The sequence below is a fragment of the Arvicola amphibius genome, chromosome 8 (assembly GCF_903992535.2).
Source record: "Arvicola amphibius chromosome 8, mArvAmp1.2, whole genome shotgun sequence".
Taxonomy (NCBI): Eukaryota; Metazoa; Chordata; class Mammalia; order Rodentia; family Cricetidae; genus Arvicola; species Arvicola amphibius.
The window spans coordinates 60,394,250-60,416,984 of NC_052054.1; the positions used below are offsets into that span (position 1 = coordinate 60,394,250).

At 38.0% G+C, this 22,735-nt stretch overlaps 1 protein-coding gene across 6 annotated transcripts in view; it reads right to left on the reverse strand.

The window, feature by feature from the left end:
* Grik2 (glutamate ionotropic receptor kainate type subunit 2) overlaps positions 1-22,735 on the reverse strand; it is a 618,878-nt gene that overhangs the window by 595,691 nt on the left and 452 nt on the right. The window lies entirely within an intron of this gene.

Sequence of the window (22,735 nt, forward strand, 5' to 3'; positions counted from 1 at the left end):
ACACCATAGCACACATTATACAAAGGCATAGAACACAGAGGCTTTTATTACTGTTGAACAAAAGAAAATTTATGTTGTTTATATTTCACTCCCCATTTATCTCAATGGAAAAATTGTTTTTGGAAATTCTTTCAACTCATTTGTTGTAATCCTAATATTTTCATTTTATGTGAATTAAAATTATGAATATATCATAATTTATTCATTCTATATATTCTTAAAAATTATTTTGTCATAACAAACAACATGGAAATAAACATACACTCACTTATGTCTTCACAGATACTACTTCCTTTTCAGTGAGATAGGAGTTAGTAAGTATACTGCTTCTGTGTCTATAATTAATTTTGATACATACTACCAGATGGCTTTCCAAAGAGCCTATATTGCCTCATATTTCCATCTATGCTATATGAAATCACTCTTCCCCCTACTCTGCAGACAGCAATGAATGCTATAGTTCTCTTCCATTGCAGTCAGGCTAATGAGTGTGAAATGATCTATTACTTGTTTCCAATTTCCTCTCTCCGGCTGCTAGAAAACTCTGCGGATCCTTTCAAAAGCACATTGACCAAATGCTGAGAAAAAGGAAAAAAATTCATTTCTTTTCTCTCTTTAGAGAATATCCTTCTAAGATTATTCATTTTTCCCTTTTTTAAATGGCATTAATGACGACTTTTAACTCCCTGTTTACCTTACAGCCAAATTCTTAAGTGAGTAAATACTAGACAACTGTTAATTTTAATTGTAGTATTTATTATATAGCATGTCTCTAGAACTAAGTCATCCAGCAAGAGGGTGTAGTTGTTAAACAGAAACTATTGCTTTTCATTCTTCAAGTCTCTAGAAACCACCATTTTATTTTCTGCTCTATGAGTTGGACTCTTTTAGATTCCTTCTATAAATGGAATTATGCAGCATATGTCCTGTGAGTTATCATAATTTCCTCGAGATCCATGCATGTAGTCACATTTATTAGGAGTTTCCAACTTTTTTGAGATTATAACTTCCTTTACTCTCTCCAAACACACTATATACTCCTCCCTACTCTCCTTCAACTTCATTGCCTCTTTTTTCATTAATTGGTATTGCATACATACATGTGTGTATATATATATATATATATATATATATATTCCTAAATATAACCTGTTAAATCCGTATAATGCTATCTGTATATATGTTTACCAGGTTGACTGGCACTATGCAACCAATTTCTGTGCTCTTCTCTAATGAAGCACATCTTTCCCAGCTTTCCTAGTTGACTATAGTTCTTTATGTAGGGTTGAAGCCTTGTGGGCTTTCCTCTGTCCAGTTCAGAATGTTCATTGGTGTCATCCTTGTTAAGCTCAGTTTTCAGCAGAATGACATGATAACCCTAAGGGTACAGTAGTAGCACACACACTTTGGTGGACCATCAGCTAATTGGACTTAAGACCTGCTCAATAAGAGGGAGAACATGCCAGGCGGTGGTGGAGCACACCTTTAATCCCAGCACTTGGAAGGCAGAAGCAGGCAGATCTTTCGAGGCCAGCCTGGTCCACAAGAGCTAGTTCCAGGACAGGCTCCAAAGCCACAGAGAAACCCTGTCTAGAAAAACCAAAAAAGAAAAAGAAAAAAGAGGGAGATTATGCCTGGTACTCGAAACAAATCAATCGGTGCTAGTATGTTCATTGTGACTAGAAGGAAATCTACAACCACCACATCATCATCCCTAATAGTAATCTATAAAGATTTGACCTTATACCTACAGATAAGTGTAGTTTTAATTCCTCGTCAAGAAAACTTCTCTTTGCAACATACAGACTACTACAAAAATCCCAACCAATCAAAATGCAGAGTTGTGGAGCCCATTTCCAATAGATATGTCTCTAAACACTCCTGTATCTAAAGCTTGGGTAACATTGTGGAAGAGGAAGCAGAAGATCAGGGAGTTTGCTTTGAGACTGTATCTCCTAGTAATATCAGAAGCTACACATGCAAAGTCTGACCAAAAGGAATTTCCAGTTTTTAAAACTGAATAATGTTCTACTGTGTATATATACTATATTTTCTTTATTGCTTGCTTATTTCTAAATTTTGGCTATTTGAAATAATGCTGCAATAAACATGAGTGTACATATCCCATGGAAATTCTGATTTTTATACTTTTGAGTTAATTGTCAGGGAAAACATTGGTGATTAAAAGAATTTAAAATCCAAAATATACAAGGAAGTCCTACAACACAGCAGGAATAACAAAAAAAATATTTTAACATTTTAATGTGGAAAATGAACACAGTTCTTCCAGGAATACATACAAATGGCCAACAGACACATAAAAGGTAATCAATGTTACACACATGGCAGATTATTTTTAAATGTTTCTAAATCATAGTGAAAATAAGGAAAAATTGAAATGGTTATATATTATTGCTGCCTTGTAAAATGGCAAGTAAAGGAAGCAAAATGGTATGGATAGCCCATCAAAATCTAAAACAAGTGCTATAAGAATAACGTTATATCCACTTCAGTCATCTGACTAAAAACGGGTTCCATTTGGGCATTCAAATCAAAGTGATTAAAACAATATATTCAGCTGTGTATTAGTCAATGAAACAAGAGATGCCAAAACTAGGGAATACAAGAGTATTCTTCACATACATGGAAGAATGAACAATTCATTTAATGGATTGTTTCGATACATAATGAACCAACAACGCAGGAATAATACTCAGACTGGGGTTCATTGGCGAAGATGGTGGAAGTCAGATCCCCTTAAATTGTTCATGCATTAGCATGCTAGAGTTCACAGGCCCATCCACTCGGTGGTAAGACCGCCTCCACAAACTCACATGGCAATGAGTTGTAAATGAGAGAACACTGAGGTATTATGGCAATGTGAATTCCTGCTAGAAATGCACAAGAAAATCACACCAACAACATGCACAGAAAACCCATACAGAATTCTAAGTGAAATCTACACATATTTTCTCATAACTGCTATTCTTGGTTGAATATGACTTGAAATATTAAGTAATTTGAGAAAAGTATTTATATGGCATTAAAATCACACCATTTGACTTTAAAGATAAGAAAATATTAGCAAGGAGGGGATCCAATTAGTATTTTAAAAATGATTTCTTTTACTCAAGAGTGGGAGTGGAGCAAACAGGAAAGCCTATAAGAGTTTCCATCCAAGAATATGCTCAGTGAAATTTTAACTTGAAGTATTTCTATATAAAGGTCTGAACAAGAAGGGAGGACTTCATCAGGTGGGTCATAAAACTGCTCAACATTGTAGAATCACAGCTGTAATGATGCTCAAATTAGTTTCCCTAAGGAGGGGATTCTGGCCGCAGCCTTTGTTAAGTGCTGTAATGTGTACTGAGTAAAATGAATTATTCATGTAATACTTGAGCATACTCTGGGAATTTCTGAAGGACTCCAGGAGAAAAAAAATATGATTTGTCTTTCAGGCGATGAGAAGAATCTGGATCCTGAATTCAAGTGAATAATACCATACAAGGGCAGCCTGCATTGATTTCATAACCTTTAGAAAACCCCCTCCACATTAAAGCAGGGAAAATCTAATTCAATCACTGGAATATGAGCCTGTGCTGATTATTTGAACACTCTACTGAATTCTCTGAAGTGGGGCATCCACTCCTAATCCCTGATATGCATTTGAGTTGCCTTTTACTAAGTATCCAACTGCTGCTATTTGTATGAAAGTCATTTCTTCTGAAGCAAGGCCAGAATTACACTTGGGAATGTAATTCAAATTAAGTGTTAATAATATGGGCAATCTTTTTAATGTCATAAAAAGTGTCAACTGTACTTAAAAGATAAATTGTTACAAAATACCCTTCCTCTTTCTGCATGCTACAAGTCTAATGCTGCCATAAATATTCTCTCAGCTTCCTGACTTGTTACCAATAGAAGTGAGGATATCCAAACTAGATTCAGTACTCATTTACTAGAATTTTTTATTTCTATTTTCAAGGGGATTCAACAGAAGATTTTTTTTTTCTTTTGGAGGAAGTTTTTCAGTGATAATTTCGGAAAAGCTGGGTTTTCTTCAAGCTACATGACCTGTGCTTAAATGTTGCTTTGAGAAAGATTATCTAGAAAGAATTTAAAAATACAGCCCAGCAGTGGTGGCACACCTTTAATCCCAGAATTCCAGAGGCACAGGGAGGTGGATCTCTGAGCTTGAGGCCAGTCTGTAGAGAGCAAATTCAAGGACACTCAAGGCTACACCTAGGAACCTTGTCTTGGAAAACAAAAGAGACAGAAAATTTAAAAATATGACCCCAGGATAATTATGACTTCAAAGTAATAGAATTCTTTAAGTCTTCAAGAATTGTATGCTTTGGTGAGTGGAAGAGGGAGAGATGCTAGAAAGAGTTGCAGATAGGTCAGGTGCTTAACCTTGAGGAAAAAAAAAAACAAGACAACATCTGTCCACCAGAATGAATTAGAAAAGGCAAATTGAGGACAAACAGTGTAAAATACACAACGATTTCATCTTTCTTGTTCTGGGTACAGCTAGTTGTTCCTAAACTCTAGAAAAGTCATGTGAGCTTGATAATATTAAAACCAAGAAACAAACAGCTTTCTTAATAAATTCTGGAAAGAATTTTATGTCTCCTTAACACATCATTTGGACCTTGTTACTGGGGTTCTCAACTAAAGGGAGGAAAATGGAAAGTGAGCTGAGGGGAATCAGATTCTTTTGATTTCATAAATATCATTTTGCAGAGACTGCTAAGAAAAATGTTTTCCCATTCAATCGGGGTTGAACATAGATTTCTGTTATGGGACTTTAGGGAAGCAGGAACAAATAGATTAATTGATGAAAATGGATTCTCATTGGGAACAAACTGGTCCTCATACCTAGCTTCCTTTAACTGTACTATTATCAAACTCAAAGAAATTCCAACCATCCCCAAAGAACCTTATGGGTAGACCAAGTGGGCAGATATCATGATCAAACCTGAAGACAGGAACTGAAGAAAGGAGACAACCATTTGCAAAGCATAGAGTCTTAGGATTCTATACAGTAAAGTTTTTTAATCATGAAAACGTGAATCTAAAATTTTGCAAATGTCAGTGGAAAATGCAATCTTCACTCCACCCCTCCATGTATAATCTAGAAACATCCATAAAAGGGCTATTATATTCTGCAAATATCAGTTTGTATAAATGAATCATTATATCTACAAAAAAAAAGCACCTTGCAAGTCTGTGGAGATTCTGGGCTTATGTAAGGATGATAATAGAAAGACAAACACGTTGTAAAATATTGCCTATTACTGCTGGAATCATTACAGCAAAACCCAAGTCAAGTAGCACAGAAAATTCCTCACACACTATGCAATTCAGCTGCAGCTCATCACTGCCACTATAATTACAGGTGCCTGCCTGCCTTCATCCTTTCAGATCTGTGGATAAAAGCCCAAGGCTGAATTTGTATTTCAGCTTCATAGAAGCTGAAGCTAGTAGTCAATAAACTCAGAGAAGAGAACCTGACAGGCAGGCTCTTGCAGAATACAGAGCTACTTACTGTTCAAAGGCTCCTTCAACCCCAAATTTTCAGGAAGGCAAAAGAGGTGTGATTTAAATTTTTTTTCCAAAAAGCAGACTTTATTTCATATAATCCTAGAACAAACACACAAGCCAGAAATGATTAATCTTATTACTCCAGAAAAAAAAAAAAAAAAAAAACTGAAGCTCAGTATTTGAGTAACTTGTCTCAGAAGTGATCCTGGAATCAAAGATTTTCTATCCACATTTTCTGTGGCTCCTCTAGGATAGTACAATAACTTCTGACAAAAGTAGATTATTAGCAGTTATGGTTTCCATAATTTAAAAATGTGTCTCAACAGCAAATGCATGGCAATAGTCTAAGGAGAATTTTGTAGTCCTACGGTTTAAAGGAAGATGCAGTTTTTAAATTGGTTCCATCTGTGTGCAAGCAAATCAGTAAGTACTACACTCGAGAAAAAACTGAAGGAATTAAGAATTACTAATTTTAAAATGGGGGGCCATTTAGAACGACACAGTGCGCATGCAACATGCAGAATCTCTAGAACTCCTGGCTTATTGAAATAGCAAGGGAAGCATGTGTGCTGAGGCTGATTCTACAAGACCCACATGGAAACTCACTTTCCTACACATGAGCAGGTGGCTCTCAGGCAGCTCTACTGCATTAACACAGAACCTACTTCTCTGATTAAACTGAGAAATTAGTTACAGTCTTCACCTAAACAGAGGACATGAAGCAATCAACTTCAAGTTCCTACCCATAATGGACTGTACTGGTATTTATCAAAAGTTGTAGCCATATATTTTATTGCATTTTTGTAGATACCTGTGAAACCTTAATATTCCCAACTTTTAAAAACATAATCTCAAGTTAATTGAACAAATAAACTCCTCACTATTTCAAAGAATTCCTAAAGGAGGAAGAAAAAAAAAAGAACTGAGTAAACTCAGCTAGCAAGAAACCCCGAGGAATTACCTATTTCAAAATGTTAATTGTTATGTGGAGGTGGCTTTTGAAGTTCAATTTAATTTCCTGAAAGCTTCAAACAACTCTATTTCCCTACAGAAAATAATTAAGCATCAACGATAATAGTGTGATTAGCAAGTGAGACGTGGAATTTGCTTAGCAAATCAGAAGGGGACAAATCCTGTTCAAGGCACTATACCACTCCTTGTCCCATTCTGTGAGAGCCAACACTGAGCAAGCATGGACAAGGAGGCAACACTCCAAAGGGCCAGCCTAGTATACACTTAGTAATTACAGACTTTACTTTAGACTTAGTAATTACAGCCTTTGTGTCTCGAAAAGGATCCAATCTCCCCTACAGTGGTGGAGAGATTCAGATATGTATATTTCATTCTTTATGTCCTCACATAAATAAACTTTGTCCCTTGATATCTGAGATGACCCCCTGATTCATTAGTTTAGGGTTTGATTACCATCACATGGGCTTTTGGAAAGTGGCTGTAACCTAACAGCTCTGGTGTAACCAGAGGATTAATCTGTTGGTAGTTTTATGATATTGTGACATTACTTAGAAGTTGTGAAGATAAGGGAGTGAGGTTTAGTTGAAAGATGTGGGTCTTTGTGATTCTCTCTCTCTCTCTCTCTCTCTCTCTCTCTCTCTCTCTCTCTCTCTCTCTCTCTCTCTCTCTCTCTCCTTTCACTGAAGCCATAAGGTGAACATTTACTCTGCTATACCCAATTTGCCATATCCTTCCTCCATACAAGCGCAAAGTAATGGGACCAGGTGACCATTTATTAACTGTTTCTCTCAGTGTCTGTGCTGCTGGGGTTATATTTAGGACAAGAGAGACATACGTAGGTCTAATCTACATGGGAAAGGGACAAAGACAAGATCTCCTGAGTAAATTGGGAGCATAGGAAAGGGTGGGAGGGGAGAAGCAAAAAGGGGAGTAGAGAAAAATATAGAGCTAAATAAAAATTAATAATTAATCCATATCTATCACCATGCACAAAACTCAAGTCCAAATGGATTAAAGACCTCAATATTAATCGGAACACACTGAGCTTGATAGAGGAGAAAGTGGGAAGTACTCTACAACATATGGGCACAGGAGACCGTTTCCTACGTATAACTCCAGCAGCACAGACATTAAGGGCAACATTGAATAAATGGGACCTCCTGAAGCTGAGCAGCTTCTATAAAGCAAAGGACACTGTCACTAAGACACAAAGGCAGCCTACTGACTGGGAAAAGATCTTCACCAACCCTGCAACTGACAAAGGTCTGATCTCTAAAATATATAAGGAACTCAAGAGACCAGACTTCAAAATGCTAATTAACCCATTTAAAAAATGGGGCTCTGAACTGAACAGAGAATTATCAACAGAAGAAGTCCAAATGGCCAAAAGACACTTAAGGTCATGCACAACCTTCTTAGCTATCAGGAAACTGCAAATCAAAACAACTTTGAGATACCATCTTACACCTGTCAGATTGGCTAAAATAAAAAACACCAATGATAGCCTTTGCTGGAGAGGTTGTGGGGAAAGGGATACACTCATCCATTGCTGGTGGGAATGCACACTTGTGCAACCACTTTGGAAAGCAGTGTGGCAGTTTCTCAGGAAATTCGGGATCAACCTACCCCAGGACCCAGCAATTCCACTATTGGGAATCTACCCAAGAGATGCCCAATCATACTACAAACGCATTTGTTCAGCTATGTTCATAGCAGCATTATTTGTAATAGCCAGAACCTGGAAACAACCTAGATGCCCTTCAGTGGAAGAATGGATGAAGAAACTGTGGAATATATACATATTAGAGTACTACTCAGCGGTAAAAAACAATGACATCTTGAATTTTGCGTGTAATGGATGGAAATAGAAAACACTATTCTGAGTGAGGTAACCCAGACCCAAAAAGATGAACATGGGATGTACACACTCATAATCGGTTTCTAGCCATAAATAAAGGACATCGAGCCTATAATTTGTGATCCTTGAGAAGACAATAAGAAAGTGAAACCAAAGAAAAACATATAGTTATCCTCCTGGATATTGGAAGTAGACAAGTTTGCCAGGCAAAAATTGGGAACTTGCGGGTGGGGTGGGTTAGAGGCGAGGGGAGATGGGGAGAGAAAAGCGTGAAGGGGAGGATGGGGAGAGCTTGGGGGAATGGGATGCTTGGGATATAGGAAGGGTGGATATGGGAGCAGGGAAGCATATATCCTAATTAAGGGAGCCATTTTAGGATTATTAAGAGACTTGACTCCAGAGGGGTTCCCAGGTATCCAGGGAGATGTCCCCAGCTAGTTCAGTGGGCAGCTGAGGAGAGGGAGCCAGAAAAGGCCAGATCCTATAACCATACTGATGAATATCTTGCATATCACCATAGAACCTTCACCTGGTGATGGATGGAGATAAAGACAGAGCCACACATTGGTGCACCGGACTGAGCTCCCAAGGTCCAAATGAGGAGCAGAAGAAGGGAAAACATGAGCAAGGAAGTCTGGACTGCGAGGGGTGCTCCCATCCACTGAGATGGTGGGGCTGATCTATTCGGAGCTTACCAAGCCCAGCTGGACTGGGACTGAAAAAGCATGGGATAAAACCGGACTCCCTGAACATGGCGGACAATGGTTGCTGAGAAGCCAAGGACAATGACACTGGATTTTGATCCTACTAGGCATACTGGCTTTGGGGAGGGGGGGGCTGGCCTGTTTAGACGCTCACCTTCCTGGACCTGGATGGAGGGGGGAGGAACTTGGACTTCCCACAGGGCAGGGAACCCTTACTGCTCTCTGGACAGGAGAGGGAGGGGGAGTGGAGGGGAGAGGGGGGTAAATGGGAGGCGGGGAGGAGGCGGAAATTTTTAATAAAAATAAAAAAAATCATTTCTTAGTTTCTTTCCTGTTGCTATGATAAAAATGTTCTTAAGGGAGCTAGAGTTTACTCTTGGCTCACAGTTCCCTGTTATATTTCATCATAGTGGGGTACTCCCAGCAACAAAAGCTTGAGTGGTGTAATAACATCAAATCCATAATGAGGAACAGAGAACACTGAAAATGTGAATGTGGTACAGTTTCTTCTCCACTTATATAGACTATGATGTCAGCTAGGGAATGGCGGGTCCTTCCACATCAATTAATGAAACTCGCCCACATGCATCCTTATAGACCCATCTCCTAAGTGATTTTATATCTTTACAGTTATGCTACTCATCACAGATGGGTGAGCACTGTGTTCATGAAGCTGCAGAGAGGAATGAGGACAGTATAGGTCACTATAAAAGTATAGGTACTAGAAAATTAAGCTATCTACATTTTGTTCATCCCCTAAAATGTAATGTGTGAATAAACTGGAAGGTAATGGATTAATTAATTTGGAAAGCAAAATTTCATCGAAGTCCATCATTCAGGTTGTTACATAGCTATTACGAGCTGCTTTTATCCAACTAACAGTAAGGATAGAGAGGCAAAAGAATATCAGAAGGCAAAACCTTACAGTGTGATTAAATCACCCAGTGTAAAGTTGTGACAAAGGGCAATACCATTGATTAAGAAGTACAACAATTGCAAAGAGCCAAGCACTGGAATATTTTTGCTGTGCTATGGTCTGAGGACATCCTACGAACCCATCACAATTCAAAGGCTGTAAAAATACAGGCACATTTGAAAAACTCTTAGAAGAGATTGCTGGAGTAACGTGCACACAGAAAGCCTCCTATGAGTTGCTCCACCAGGATTAATTCACCATCCTCAGCTGTCCTGAGGTTACTGTAGTCATTTGTGCAAATGGGGGCAATCATCTCATGAGCTAGCAGTGGACACCTTATCATTATTTATGTAATGTTGACTTTGGGAACATACAGAATGTAAGAGTTAAGAGATCATGAAGACTTTCATTCAGATTGCAAGAAGAGCCCTGTGGACCAGGAAATATAGAACAGGATCATTTTCCAAAATAAGATGTGAACATTGGATAGACCTATTGGAGTAAAGTTAAATATGCAATAGAAACACCTGGAAGTGAGAGCTGATAGACACCAAACTTCTGTCAATCAGAGGCCAAGGGGTGGGGGTTGGGAGAAATGTAAGGTCCAGGCTACAAGTATGGGCTGCCTTAATGTAGTGTCTGACACTGTATAATTAGTTGAATGTTTTGAAATGAATAATTAAAAATTTGAAACAATAAAACTATGTTGGAATATTGACATGTTGAACAAACTGAGACATGAAATCATAGATATATGTATTTAAAGGTATAATTTTCCAATATTAAAGAACAAACATCTCCAAACATAAATACGTAATGTTAAACTACACTAAAACAAAAGTAAGTTTTCTGAGGTAAAAGTTAGCAAGTAATTATTACAGCCTTCTTTAGTGGAAAATTGAAAAGAAAAAGGTCTCACAATCATACATCATCTTAGACAATATTTATAAAACAACACCTGTTTAAGATCCCATTGGGCTATGGTGTTAACACGTAGAAATATTCAAAGAGCTCAAATATAAAGGATGAGTCATCCCTTCAGAGGCTTGCTGACAGCACAACACTGTCTTCTGTGAGTGATATAATATCCAGTCCCCAGAAATTATATACCAAGTTTATTCACTATTTTGCATAATTTAGACATAACTATCAACTGTCAATCCAAATCCTGTCCATTATATGTACAGGAGAAGTAAGTTAAGCATTATAAAATCCAGGACAATGTAATTCAGAAAATTATTCTCAATCTACCTAGCGTAGTTTTATTTTGTTCTTTTAAGCACAGTTACTCAAGGAGGAGCAAGAAAAGAAAAGAAGGAGGGGCCTGTATCATAAAACTATGAAATTCTCATAAAAGAATGAGAAATAAATTTAACCCAAAATGTGAAAAATATTAACACTACCAACTATAAAATACCGTGTAGTATAAGTAATAAAAACCCAGAAACAGATTTTGGGGTTCAACATGAAGACCAGAAAAGCAAAGCCACTAGCTACTGGCTCTTAGTCTTATCCTGAAGATTCCTGAAGGCAGGGTCACCATTTTCGGACTGAGGTGAGGTAAGAGCCAGTGGCTGGATGATTTGCTTCTCTGGTTTTCAGGTTGAATCTCAATATTTGTCTCTGAGTGTTTATTAATTGTGCTACAATACTCAATGAAAGAAACAAAAGAACAAATAGAAAAATGTCTCAAGTCCATGAAAAAGTGAGTCATCTTCAACCACAGAATCTTCATCTTTAGGAATTGGGAATTTACATTATTTAAAGTCTCTTCACTTCTAATGTGAAAAAAAAGTTTGAGAACTATTCAGCTAAAGAAATTGTCTAATCAACGCTTGAGTTTATATAGCAGAACACCTGTTTAAAATCTACCTTTTGAAGAAAATAAAATGTAGCTCAAATCTTAAGGCATAGTTGATATGTGGAAGTAAAGGAAGACAAATAAATCTAGAATATCTAAAGATTAATGAAACAACTTAAAAAGAAAACCTAGACTTATACATAAAATTAAGTGTGTTTTATGAAACTAAACTTTAGTCTATTTCCATTTTAACTTTAAAAAAAATCTCAAGACTGCCTCTGACATTTTTGCAAACTAAGCATTTAAAACATCAATGTCTGATGTATTGTAGTGGCACATTCCTTTAATCTAGTTACTTGGGAGGCATAGGTTGATTAATCTCCAGTAGTTAGAGGCTAGCCTGATCCAGGGCTACTTAGTAAGACCATGTCTCAAAGAGAGAGATAGAAAGGGAAAGAGAGAGAGAGAGAGAGAAAGAGAGAGAGGCCACAAACAAATATAAAACAAATAAATTAATAAATAAAATCTTAATATCCTCAAGACTCAGGAAATTTTTCTAATCAAAATCATGTTATAAATGTTTTAAATAAAAATAACATTTTCTCTATATAATATAAGTTGTTCATTTGATTTTCTAAATAGTTTAATGACTCTTGATGTGATAATATTTGTTGAGGGGATTCAAGTTGCTTATCACTCATTTTTCCTTACCACTTCTATGCTCGTTCCTCAATTTGGGGTTAGATCTTTAATAGTACCTCAGAATAGTCCTAGAAAACAACAGTGAGGTAGGTTTTCAGGGTAACACCACAGTCTGTTCACATAAAAAGGGGAGTGCTGAAATATTGTCTGAGACAACTCCTTGCTGTAGCAGTCAGTGGGCAGAACAGGTCCTCTTGTTCATCTCAAACAAATGTAGCATATTAGGATGTTTGAAACTTTCCTGAAGCATCACAAATGGCTAAAATACAATCATGAGCACACTTTTCCTTTTACATTCCAAGGTGAAAAATGAATCATGGTTTAGAGCAAGCATGGCCTTTCAGAAATGGCTTGCGTGGGTATGTTCTTGCAATGAAACAAAAAGTCTTCCTGACTTAGCATAATCTCTTTGATTATTAGTTTGCTTTGCTTCCTACTTACTTCTGGATATTTGAGAAGAACAGTTAAAGTGCTGATACGGAAAAATAAAACAGAAGCTATGGACCTTCCCTTCCATGAAACAAATCTACCAGAAAGAAATCTGTTCTGTTACTCCAGAAAGCATTTTCTCCCCCTTCCTTTTTTTTTTTTTTTTTACTAGATTCTGGTGCAGTCAAAGAAGGATTATTAAGATTAATTTAGAAAATTATATTACCTTAAAGGTTTAGTCACAGTCTTAAGAAATTGAGCAAGAAGCTCATGGGTAATAACAAACAGTTCTTTATTCCACATGTACATACTAAATCACCAATATAATTTCAATTAAAATAAAGCCTTTACACACTAGAAATGTGAAGCTCTATGCATTCTCCTATTAATTTCTACACCCTTGAAGCTTAACAGATGGAAAGCAATAAGCATTCTCCAGAAAGGAGATTTAATTATTCTTCCTAATTTAAGACTACCATAAGAACAGACGACTAAACTCATAGTCCAGGTTCTTGAGTTCATGTATACTTATAGTATATAAATAATCTATTTCACTGCAATATTTTAATTTCTATATTAAATTTTTACCTAAAATATTTTGTGAATTAGCACAAATTATGCACATAATGATGTATGTTATTCATTACATACACATACAAGTGCTAGAAGTGTCTTAGAACAAGGCATAGAATACTGAGATTTCCTTCAAACAATATATTATATCCTTCAAAGAAGCAAATCATACACTTAAATTGTCCTCCAATGAACTTCCTGAAGATTAACTCACACACTTCCTGGCCACCTGCTAATGAAACAGCCTTTGTTTCCTTCCATGATAGGTTATTTTATATCCCAGTTTGACTAGATAACAGCTTACCAGGCATTTGGTCAAACATTCTTGGTGTGATTCTGAAGATGCCTCTTGATGACGTTCACATTGGAAGAGCAGGGAAAACAGCTCACCCTCCCTAAGCAGCTCTAGTTTATGTGGAGGTCATGGCTAATACAATCTGCAATTTCAGGTCAAAAACTTTTCCCTGGTATTAGAGTTTAATTCCCTTGCATATCCTAGGTAAGCACTCTACCTTGAGACATACCCCAATCACATAATTTCTTAAAGATTCCAGTGATAAAGGACAAAAGTTTATCCTTGAGTCCCTTTCAGGCATATAGTAAATAGTGACCCACTAGTTCTTTATCTTGGCTAGGAATAAGACAAAAGACAAAAGAAACCATTTGATGGCTTGTTGCCTCCCTCTTACTGGCTTCCCAAGTCCTATAACCCTGAGACTAAAGTTCCACAAAGCCCAGATAATATTTATGTCACCATAGTGCCTATCCATTAACTCTCATAAAGTTTACTTTTTAATTCATATTCAAATTCTTTCTCTCATAGGAATTCTTCCTCATTTTCCCATCCTATTCCATATATATATATATATATATATATATATATATATATATATATATTTAGGCACCAACAAAAGTCTCAACTACTATAAAAATTCAAGTTCATCATAACCTCCTTTTGAGGAGATTCTAATATATTTATTTTGTTAATGGTGTATCATGTGCATATACCTTGTACAATAACAAATCCTTGAAGTCAGAACTTCAGTCTTCAAATGCTATTTCTAAATTGCCTAACACTGTTTGTCAAATGAATAAATGTGACAAACGATTTAAGCACTGGAAAAAGGAAGACAAAAGCAGGTATGAAAAGAGCTACAAAAGATAACAACCTGTTGGAGTGTTCTGAGAAGGAAAGGTGGGCAACAAACTACAGGGAGTTAATGCAATCCACTAATTTCCCTCAAAATGTGTAAAGCAGAGGGAGGCAGAAAGTACACTGAGAAAATGTTATAATTCAGTGAAAGCATCACTAGACTGCTCAAAAGCCTGACACATCATGAGCAGGCTGCTTAACTGTCCCTGTTGATTCATCTAGAAGCTTAGAACACTAGACTTGCTCTCAGAAGTCTGCTTGCTTCAAATAATTTAGCATCCTATAGCTTCCATTTATCTTGAGAGTTCCCACTTCATTTCTCCATTCTAGGAAAGAAAGGGTTTGAACTTACGAGGGGCTGCTATACTGATCATGCAAATGCTTTAGCAGCTAAAAATAAAGATCAAAGTCAATCCCAGAGGCCAAATATCTATGAATATGCTGGACTTCAAAAGTGGAAGTTTTCTTTAATATCTGCTTTGTTTATTTTATCATTTAAAACAAGCCTTATCCCCAGAGAATAGAAGAAAGGTGAGCTAAAGTTAGAAATGAAAACGAGACACAATACCTTCCAAACGCTCACTTAATTAATTCAATGATGGAAACTAAACTGGCTGATTTTTTTAAAATGCAGAAAGCATTGAAGGTTTGTTAAATATGTCTATATAATATCATTGACATCTTATTTAAAATAATCACAAATGCTCAAAGTTTTGGACTAAAAGTAATAACAAAGATAAATTTGCAAAACTCTGAGGTATGTGGCAATGAACCTAGAAATCATATCATTTAGTTGCTGTCTATCTCAGCCTCCTCTGCACCCAGGATCCTTTGTATCTGAGCATCTCTGTCAAACATTGGATCTAATAAATTCATCCTAACTGCACAGTCTTGGGACTACGTACCTTCTCTTTCTGAATATGCTTCTGTTAAAACAAGATGAAGGGAGACTGGAAATACTTAGTCAAAAAGAGCTGCGGATCAAATTTCATTCATCAGGAGGGAAAATGTCTGAAAGAAAACACCTTCTCAGACAATTTTTCAGATTTTCACACATGGTCCTGCTGGCTAAAGTAACCTGGCTCTCTACAAAATATAGGAAGGACTTTTCAGTTTTTAATTGAAGAATAAATGATTTAAATTGATCAATAGAAATAAACCTAAAAACAAAATTAAATTTGAGCACCACCATCAATGAACAAAATCTTCAGTGCTCAAATACAAAACTAAAACAAAATTTAAAAAATAAAATCTCAAAGGAAGGCCTAATGGGTCTTCTCAAGCCACCTACTCACATTAAGTAAAAAAATCAAAAAGATTGATTTTTTATCAGAATAGCTAATTGTTTGGTGTTACAGATGTGAGCCACGGCAGATAGATTTCTTTACTTATATTAATGAGAAGATCGGGTGAGGCTTAGAAAACCTGAATAATATGGGATAGGCTAAGAAATCAAAGCAGTGACTTTGGGGAGCTAGCCAACCTGCTGCTACATGGCTTGAATTTGTCCAAATCAGATTTTTAAAACAATATCCAAAACTGTATACAATTAAAATTTTGGATCCTTACACATGGAATATTTTCTGGAAATATCAAAAGAATTGGTAACAAGTAGACCTTTTTAGGTAACATGAATCAAGGGGAATGAATAAGCCCACAAGTGGCCAAATGGCAGGATTGTGATTTTATCTTTGGACTGACGACCACACCTGAAGTTTTCCAATGCAAATCAAGAAATTGTTCCTTTGGCAGAAGAATATGGAGACACTAAACTTTAGTGACTGAAGTGTTAAACAGATTGCAAATGCTTCCTTAAGACAAAGGTCAGTATTTCAAAGACAAAACAAACAGGACCAATATTTGTTACTATTACTGTCATGAAACTGCAGAAGGCAAAGCTTTCTTTGCCATCTCTAGCTTCCCTATGACAAACAAGCTTTGTTTCTAAGAAAAAAAAAATGATCGCTTCGAAACTTGCAAAGAGAAATCAAGCTTGTTTGCTTGCTTTGTTTTGTTTTACACTACAACAAATAAAAGATTCATCCTGAAAACTTACACTTTACACATTTTATATAACCAAAAAAACCCTAAAATGTTCTTAGCTCTTAAGATGAGAGAGACCTGTAATTCCATTTACTAAGTCATCTTAAAAATATTTCTTTATTGAAACTCAGTTCTAAACCTAGGTTCACAGTACATGAAGAAGGTCTAAAGAAGACTTATTTAACCTACATTAAATCTTGATAATGCATTAATGAGTCTTTTAAACGGATAATTTTAATTCCCCAATCTTCAACCATAAAGACTATATAGTGCTAATCTGCCTTGCCCTTTCAATTAAACTTGTTAAGGGCTTTCTATTTAGTCAGCACCCTGAATGGGCCATTAAAATACTTGTTCGGTAAGAGTTGTGTTCAGTGCTCTGTTGTTTTAAATTCCATTAAATCCAAATGGTCTTTATCGCCCCATGACCACTGTGACTTCAATCAGCCAATTTAATTACCTTACACAATTGTCAGCAGAAGCAGCAAAGAAAAACACGAAGCCATATGACGTTATCAGATAGAAGTCTACCTCTCCAGTGTTTAATCTAGACTCATCAAGAATGATGATGCGCACCTACTTCCTGCCTTTCTGGGAGGCTTTTGACCTTCCATTTCATGCCAAGAATTAGAATTTAAGATTCATTCAGAGCACTTTTAATATTTTGATAAGTGAACTACAAAAAGATAAGTATACATTACTCAAATAAATAAATAAATACGTGCATCCCAACACACGGCACCACTATAGTAAAACGATGTGCATACCTCAAGTACTATGCATGCAGTAGAAAATAATTTAAGTCCACACATTTGAAAGCCAGTAGACTATATTTGACTCTATTTAAAAATTTTCGAGAAATATGTAATGTTGAGGCTACAGTAGCAGAGTAAAATCCTAAACACATGAATTCATTCATCCACATAAATGTTAAATTTGTAGCATAAACAAGAAAAACATTTTATTTATCAGAAATTATGATAACTAAACACCATAAGAGATTATGTCATTATAGATGTCTTATTATGTCTTATTATAGATGACACTTTATAGTCTGGGAATAAATTTGAAAATTTCTGATAATCAATACTGCTAGAGTAGTGGTTCTCAACCTGTGGGTCATGATTTTTTAGCAAACCTTTATCTCCAAAAATATTATTTCATAACAGTAGCAAAATTATAGTTATGAAGTAGAAACAAAAACAATTTTATATTGGAGGTTAACAGAACACGAGGAACTGTACTAAAGGGTCAAATCATTAGGAAAGTGGAGAACCACTGATCTATAGTATTTTTCCCCTTCGTGTGAAAGCAGTTTAAATTAACTTTCCATGCAGAACAAATGTTGAAACAGTGTCAGTATAGAATCTGAGAATAAACACGCTTTACTGATCACTTAAATTGAACCAAAAGCCAAACTTCTCTGAAAAAATGTTCATCGATATATGAACCCTTGTTCACTTCTGAAAGACAACCTTACAAAGCCAGAAAACACTGCTGAGTTCCATGTGACTGGGTGGAGAGCAGTTTCTGAAGACAGAAAGATCATTTCTCAAAGTCATTTTCTGAAATGATGGTGCCTCCCTTGATGGATCACATCAAGTTATTCTTTGATGCTTTAAAACTAAGCTAGAAATTTTCAGAAAGGGGGAATCTTCAGAAAAAACCCACCCTCATTTGGTGACTCCAGCAGATTTTCCTCACCTGCCATCCAGAGCTCAGGTGACCAAGTGTTATCTTATTCAGAGCTACTGCCTGCTATCACTCCCATCTCCTCTCTCAGTTTTCAAACTCCTAGACATAAGGCCACTCCTCCTTCCCTCCCACTTTACCTCCCAAAGGAAGAAAAATTTCTTTCAAAGAACTTGTAGAGAGTGGCAGCTTCCCAGCTCTCAGTCAACTGCACTCAGTTCCTAGATGTTGAAGTATATCTGCCAGGAAGTCTTGTTCTGGGAGTACAGGAAAAATTCCACAAGAACTGGTTTCTTTCCTTCCGGAGTGTTTTTTGTTTTGTTTTTATTATTTTTATTTTATTTTTTAAACTAGTGGACTGCTCCTGGCTGTGCCTTCATCTAGGGTTTGTGCACCAGGTATGCAAAACTGGGGCAGTGGCTAACAGCTGGCTGAAGTGTAGTGCCAAAAAAAAAAAAAAAAAAAAAAAAAAATCACAGCAAATCTGGGAGGAAGACATAAACTCGGAAATTTTTGAACAAAAACAATCCGCGGACTGGCTTAAAAAAAAAAAAAGCAGAAACGTCACATAGTAAGGAGTGACAGACCATTTATTTGCTCACCTTATTGGAAAATGCTATTTTGGAGAAACCGCTCAGTTTCAAGGTTTTGGTTAATGCCTGTGCTCCCAGCGTCCTAAATAGCAATGCGGGTTAAGACTGAATAATCGAATCGCAGGTTCAGAGAGAGTAGCAGTTTGGGGTGTAGTGACAATAAAAAAGATGCACAAACAAGCCGAAATCCAGAGAGATTAACCAGGGCAGTAATGAAGTCTCTTTGCAGCTGCATCTTTGGAGACTGGGAACAGAGCAGAAGAGAAGCAGCCCGAAGAGAAGAGCCCGCTTAAGTAATAGAAGAAACGTCTTAGGTAAAACTGTGGCCCCAGAAACTCACTCCGAGGAACACACCCACTTGGGCATCCTGTTGACCCACTCTTAGAAGCAGCTGCATAAGAACAAAGGTATCTCATTTCCATATGGCTGGGCAGTGGAGTGTGGCCGCTGGTGCAAGGTCTGGTGAAAAGCCTGGGGGCAGTGATGGGCTTTGTGCCCAACCCAGCATGCTGTAGATATCCAACTTGACAAGGACTGGGGAGCCTGACTTTCAGCAGCACAACCTCTGCCCTGGAAAACACGCCCTTCCCCCAAAACCGGGTGGGGGGTAACCTTCTGAAAAAGCCAAGTTATGTCTGAGGTTCCGAGGTAATGAAACTGCCAGGACCCAAGATAAGAGACCCCTATGTCCAGACCTCTCAGCCCCATTGGCCATTAGGTAACACCTAGGCAACATTTGAGTGCTCTCCCTCACTACCTCACATGGCCTTACAGCTTTGGGAAAGTACCCAGGGGTCAGCACTGCAGAGTAATTTACCTAGCAGCTACTAACACAGTACACAGTGCCCAAAGTCCGGCCTTGCAGAAGGAAAGGGTTGCTCCTGGGTGCAGCTGCAAAGTTTTCTTTGGCCCTAGAAAGTCGCTGTGGCCTTCTCAAAGATAGCAACAGCGCAACCCCACCCAGAGCCCCTCCCACGCCATTGCAGCTCCATTGTTTGGGGGCGGGGAGAGAAAAGACTGAGGGAGGGGTTGGCTTAGAGAAGGCAGGGAAAAGAAGGTACTCCAGGATCAAGACACCCTGAGCTGTGTGGAAGTCTGCCTTTCCAAAAGGTGATAGCAAGAGGAAGGGGTCACGTCTTTTGGGAGCAGGGAGAAGACGGGCACAGAGATTATGAAGGTGAATTTTCATCGTCAGTTGGGGGAAAGAGAGCTAGGGTGGCCTCAAGTCAGCTTCCCGGTTGCCATAGCGCCAAGCAGAAGCACCAGAAGCCGGCAGCCCCAAGCCTCTCTCCGGGACAGGCTGTATCCTCACTCTAAGACCTCCGGAAGAGGTCTGATGCAAGGCTGTGGCTTCCACCCATACCTAGCTGTCGGCCACTGCTCAAGCCCAGCCGCCCAATAACAATCCCAGCCCTTTTCTTCTAGGGCAGGAGGCCAGCGATGGTTGAACTTCAGAGTCAAAGTTTAAAATAAACATTTTCAACAGGCACACAGAAAAGCTTAACTAAACACCCAATCCACTCAGTACTTTTTTACACTGGAAGAAAATAAAACTCCCACCACTGCATCAAAATAGTCTCAACAGGGAAATGTTCCAATGATTACAACTGTACACAATCCTTCCTGGTGAATCAATTCAGATTTAGAGAACATGGATCTCCAGGTGGAAGACATTTGACGCTAATGTAGAAACAGAAATCATGTAGAAAGTTGGTCTCGGGTGTGAAGGGACTGGTTTGGAGGACTTCACCTAGTGCCCTGTTTCTTAAGGACATTTTTAGAGTTTGTCTAGGAAAACCATGTGAGTGCCTGTGTGTGTGTGTGTGTGTGTGTGTGTGTGTGTGTGTGTGTATGTGTGTTTCATTTTAGAAGGATTTATAGTTTTCCCAAGAATCTAGGCTCTTGTGTGTGTGCTCTTTTAGAAAGCTGTTACACTGCCACAGACACCAAGATTTTTAATATGAAGATATGAAATGATCAGCAAATGTAACAATCTAATGATTCAGCAAATATTGTGCTATAGGACTAGAACAGCAATAATTAGATCTTGAAGAGTATTAGTCACAGTTTTCAGGCCCCAGTTCATCCTTCCCCCAATCATGTACAGTCTTACCAATGCATACTCATTCATGAACACACATGAGATGACATACACAATTGTTTAAATACTTTGGATTAAAAAATATTTGGGGGTGGGGATTCCATGTATAGCATGTTCCATGCTAATGGCCAAATTGCTGTGACACACATACCATACATATCTTCACACACAGTTCCCAGGAATATAAGGACTTCTTTAATCCTGTTTAAAGAAGCAAGCATTCCTGTGGATGCTTGTTGCTAAGAGCAACATGCTTAAGTACCATCTAAAGACTGAAGAAAGCAGGAAAATACTCAAGCCAGAATCTAGATATACTCTATTGTCTCATGTTATTACTTCTCTTTTTGACTCTAGATGGCATATGGGGAGGGGCTACATTTTCAAATATATGTAAAAGTATTTCTACTTTATTTCCACTTGGGGAAGACAGTTAATTTTATCATGAAAGATCACTTTGGAAAAATAGATGATACTAGTGTTACAGAAGGTACAGGGAACCTCTGCTATATATCAGACAGAAAACTTAATGTGTTTACTTTTACTTCAAAGATGCATACTCTGAATTTATGCCCTACCCTCTCTGGCTTAGATCCTATTAGAGCTGACAGAGAAGGCACCTAGAGTGGGGCGCTCAAGCCTTGTTGACTTTCTCCTCTTTTGCAATGCCCTTTTTTTAGGGAACTTTCCTTGATGAGTTCCCAGCTCACTGAAAATATCCCACTGGTCATCCAGGCAGCTGAGCATTTCCTACATTTCATCTCCTTTAAGCAAACTTCCTGACTAGTGACTGGACTGGAAGAGCCGACTTTTAGATTTTCTTTCAAGAGAGAAAGAAGCCTGGGTTTCTGGGAAAACTATAAATCCTTCTCAAGTGTAACTATATAGGATCTTTAACACATGTCAGAGTGAAACAAAGATGCACTTAGAACGCCACGCTCAACTCCCCTCCTCCGTGGCGCCCTCGCTTCCAGTTACTACTATTCCTTATTTATTAGGTTGGAATTCTGTATGAGGGGAGAACAGGGAGGGAGCGCTGTGAAAGAACTCAGCAAGTTAAGGAAAACAAAACAAACAAGAAGCCTGCCATGAGTCGCTATTTCGCTGCACTGAGTGCATCTTCCCAATATGAAATAAAGCCTTAAATTATATAGCACTATTTCTTAAAGCTGCATATGAAAAAGACCACCAAGATTAAATTGACCAATAAGCTTTGCTTACAGAAGAAATCAGAAGGACGGTGCCCTGGGTTTGCAAGTGAGAACCTAGGCAGGTCTGGGCAGAAGCGGACAGATGCAACTCATAGAAGAGTTACCAGACATTAACTCATCAGTAGCACATGCTGCTGGTTTGCCAGCCTTAGCGCTCACGCTCACTTTGGCTCAGACCCTGCCACCCAGACAGCTGGAGGGTTCCCAGGGAGACCAAAGCATCCTAGGCTGGCTGTGCCCCATCACCGCTGTCCCTACGGCAGGCTACGGTGAAGCGATCTGTCGGCCAGTAAATAGTACCACGAACTAGGACCTCATTCACCCTCTCGGGGCCCAAAATAAAATGAAGATAAAAAGGGAGGATAAATGAAAGCAGGTTGGGGGGGGGGCGGTCTCTAAAACCAGGGAGGGAGCAGGTCTGGAAGCAGCAAGCCCACGCCAAGCAG